The following is a 4,468-nucleotide window of genomic DNA, read 5'->3' as shown; positions in this document are numbered from 1 at the left end:
GCGAGGCCGGCCGGCGGGGGCCCTCCGAAGGCGGGTCTTGGATGCCGTTCGTACGTGGGAGAAGGTGCGGCGTGTCGCGGGCGACGGCCTGCTGCCGAGGCTCCGGAGGCTCCGGAGGCTCCGGGGGCGGCGCTCTGAAAATATCCGGAAGATCGGCCGACTTGGAAAAAAATTTGAGAACCGGGGCTGAGGAGGGGGAAAATCTGGCCAGGGAGGCCGACCCGAAGTGCCTCTAAGTCGGATAGGGATTGGGCGAAACTCCCTTGGAAGTGGCACTCTGAAAAAATTTCCAAGTTTGGCTGACTTAGAAAAAATTCGAGAACCAGGATGAGGAGGGGGAAAATGTGGCCAGTCAGGCCGACCCGAAGTGCCTCTTAGGCGGATAAGGGTTGGGCGAAACTCCCTTGAAAGTGGCACTCTGAAAAAATTTCCAAGTTTGGCTGACTTAGAAAAAATTCGAGAACCAGGATGAGGAGGGGGAAAATGTGGCCAGTCAGGCCGACCCGAAGTGCCTCTTAGGCGGATAGGGGTTGGGCGAAACTCCCTTGAAAGTGGCACTCTGAAAAAATTTCCAAGTTTGGCTGACTTAGAAAAAATTCGAGAACCAGGATGAGGAGGGGGAAAATGTGGCCAGTCAGGCCGACCTGAAGTGCCTCTTAGGCGGATAAGGGTTGGGCGAAACTCCCTTGAAAGTGGCACTCTGAAAAAATTTCCAAGTTTGGCTGACTTAGAAAAAATTCGAGAACCAGGATGAGGAGGGGGAAAATGTGGCCAGTCAGGCCGACCTGAAGTGCCTCTTAGGCGGATAAGGGTTGGGCGAAACTCCCTTGAAAGTGGCACTCTGAAAAAATTTCCAAGTTTGGCTGACTTAGAAAAAATTCGAGAACCAGGATGAGGAGGGGGAAAATGTGGCCAGTCAGGCCGACCCGAAGTGCCTCTTAGGCGGATAGGGGTTGGGCGAAACTCCCTTGAAAGTGGCACTCTGAAAAAATTTCCAAGTTTGGCTGACTTAGAAAAAATTCGAGAACCAGGATGAGGAGGGGGAAAATGTGGCCAGTCAGGCCGACCTGAAGTGCCTCTTAGGCGGATAGGGGTTGGGCGAAACTCCCTTGAAAGTGGCACTCTGAAAAAATTTCCAAGTTTGGCTGACTTAGAAAAAATTCGAGAACCAGGATGAGGAGGGGGAAAATGTGGCCAGTCAGGCCGACCCGAAGTGCCTCTTAGGCGGATAGGGGTTGGGCGAAACTCCCTTGAAAGTGGCACTCTGAAAAAATTTCCAAGTTTGGCTGACTTAGAAAAAATTCGAGAACCAGGATGAGGAGGGGGAAAATGTGGCCAGTCAGGCCGACCTGAAGTGCCTCTTAGGCGGATAGGGGTTGGGCGAAACTCCCTTGAAAGTGGCACTCTGAAAAAATTTCCAAGTTTGGCTGACTTAGAAAAAATTCGAGAACCAGGATGAGGAGGGGGAAAATGTGGCCAGTCAGGCCGACCCGAAGTGCCTCTTAGGCGGATAGGGGTTGGGCGAAACTCCCTTGAAAGTGGCACTCTGAAAAAATTTCCAAGTTTGGCTGACTTAGAAAAAATTCGAGAACCAGGATGAGGAGGGGGAAAATGTGGCCAGTCAGGCCGACCTGAAGTGCCTCTTAGGCGGATAGGGGTTGGGCGAAACTCCCTTGAAAGTGGCACTCTGAAAAAATTTCCAAGTTTGGCTGACTTAGAAAAAATTCGAGAACCAGGATGAGGAGGGGGAAAATGTGGCCAGTCAGGCCGACCTGAAGTGCCTCTTAGGCGGATAAGGGTTGGGCGAAACTCCCTTGAAAGTGGCACTCTGAAAAAATTTCCAAGTTTGGCTGACTTAGAAAAAATTCGAGAACCAGGATGAGGAGGGGGAAAATGTGGCCAGTCAGGCCGACCTGAAGTGCCTCTTAGGCGGATAAGGGTTGGGCGAAACTCCCTTGAAAGTGGCACTCTGAAAAAATTTCCAAGTTTGGCTGACTTAGAAAAAATTCGAGAACCAGGATGAGGAGGGGGAAAATGTGGCCAGTCAGGCCGACCCGAAGTGCCTCTTAGGCGGATAGGGGTTGGGCGAAACTCCCTTGAAAGTGGCACTCTGAAAAAATTTCCAAGTTTGGCTGACTTAGAAAAAATTCGAGAACCAGGATGAGGAGGGGGAAAATGTGGCCAGTCAGGCCGACCTGAAGTGCCTCTTAGGCGGATAGGGGTTGGGCGAAACTCCCTTGAAAGTGGCACTCTGAAAAAATTTCCAAGTTTGGCTGACTTAGAAAAAATTCGAGAACCAGGATGAGGAGGGGGAAAATGTGGCCAGTCAGGCCGACCTGAAGTGCCTCTTAGGCGGATAGGGGTTGGGCGAAACTCCCTTGAAAGTGGCACTCTGAAAATATTTCCAAGTTGGGCTGACTTAGAAAAAATTCGAGAACCAGGCTGAGGAGGGGACCATCTGGCAAGGGAGTCCGACCTAAAGTGCATCTAAAGCGGATATGGGTTGGTCGAGCCTCCCTTGATTTGCCCTGGAGCTCCCACGTCTTAAAAAGGTCTCTCCTATAATTGTACACCAACCATTTTGAGGTTTGGGTGCAAACCTCTCGAATGGGGGGACTCGGTCCCCTATCTACAGCGCCCCTAATGACGACAGGTGGTACTGCGCCCCTGGTAGCCCGGCCATTGAAAATGAATGGGCCCATTCATTTCAATGGGGAATTTCGACCCCTGGTTGCCCGCCATTCATTTCAATGGGGAATTTCGACCCCTGGTCGCCCGCCATTCATTTCAATGGGGACTTTCGACCCCTGGTTGCCCGCCATTCATTTCAATGGGGGATTTCGACCCCTGGTCGCCCGCCATTCATTTCAATGGGGGATTTCGACCCCTGGTAGCCCGCCATTCATTTCAATGGGGGACTTGGACCCCTGGTAGCCCGCCATTCATTTCAATGGGGGACTTGGACCCCTGGTAGCCCGCCATTCATTTCAATGGGGGATTTCGACCCCTGGTCGCCCGCCATTCATTTCAATGGGGGATTTCGACCCCTGGTAGCCCGCCATTCATTTCAATGGGGGACTTCGACCCCTGGTTGCCCGCCATTCATTTCAATGGGGGATTTCGACCCCTGGTCGCCCGCCATTCATTTCAATGGGGGATTTCGACCCCTGGTAGCCCGCCATTCATTTCAATGGGGGATTTCGACCCCTGGTCGCCCGCCATTCATTTCAATGGGGACTTTCGACCCCTGGTTGCCCGCCATTCATTTCAATGGGGGATTTCGACCCCTGGTCGCCCGCCATTCATTTCAATGGGGGATTTCGACCCCTGGTCGCCCGCCATTCATTTCAATGGGGGACTTCGACCCCTGGTTGCCCGCCATTCATTTCAATGGGGGATTTCGACCCCTGGTTGCCCGGCATTCGTTCCTATGTGGCGGGGGATTTCAACCCCAGGTCGCCCTCGTGTGGTTCTTTTTGGCGCAGCTGACGGGCTCCGCTGCTCATGGAGGTTTGCTAGTGGAGGATAACCCCCTGCCTGGGCAACTCGAACGCCCGGCATTCGTTCCTATGTGGCGGGGGATTTCAACCCCAGGTCGCCCTCGTGTGGTTCTTTTTGGCGCAGCTGACGGGCTCCGCTGCTCATGGAGGTTTGCTAGTGGAGGATAACCCCCTGCCTGGGCAACTCGAACGCCCGGCTCCCCCCCGGTCCGCTGGAGCTCCTCCGACGGCCAGCAACAAGCCCCGAAGACGGGCGCGCTCCCCCCGGTCCGCTGGAGCTCCTCCGACGGCCAGCAACAAGCCCCGAAGACGGGCGCGCTCCCCGCGGTCCGCTGGAGCTCCTCCGACGGCCAGCAACAAGCCCCGACGACGGGCGCGCTCCCCGCGGTCCGCTGGAGCTCCGCCGACGGCCAGCAACAAGCCCCGAAGACGGGCGCGCTCCCCGCGGTCCGCTGGAGCTCCGCCGACGGCCAGCAACAAGCCCCGAAGACGGGCGCGCTCCCCGCGGTCCGCTGGAGCTCCGCCGACGGCCAGCAACAAGCCCCGAAGACGGGCGCGCTCCCCGCGGTCCGCTGGAGCTCCTCCGACGGCCAGCAACAAGCCCCGAAGACGGGCGCGCTCCCCGCGGTCCGCTGGAGCTCCGCCGACGGCCAGCAACAAGCCCCGAAGACGGGCGCGCTCCCCGCGGTCCGCTGGAGCTCCGCCGACGGCCAGCAACAAGCCCCGAAGACGGGCGCGCTCCCCGCGGTCCGCTGGAGCTCCGCCGACGGCCAGCAACAAGCCCCGAAGACGGGCGCGCTCCCCGCGGTCCGCTGGAGCTCCGCCGACGGCCAGCAACAAGCCCCGAAGACGGGCGCGCTCCCCGCGGTCCGCTGGAGCTCCTCCGACGGCCAGCAACAAGCCCCGAAGACGGGCGCGCTCCCCGCGGTCCGCTGGAGCTCCGCCGACGGCCAGCAACAAGCCCCGAA

This window comes from Leptonotus elevatus, unplaced genomic scaffold, assembly GCF_054856555.1.
Source record: "Leptonotus elevatus isolate MCC_2025b unplaced genomic scaffold, RoL_Lele_1.0 HiC_scaffold_278, whole genome shotgun sequence".
Taxonomy (NCBI): Eukaryota; Metazoa; Chordata; class Actinopteri; order Syngnathiformes; family Syngnathidae; genus Leptonotus; species Leptonotus elevatus.
Note: the sequence above shows the minus strand (reverse complement) of the source record.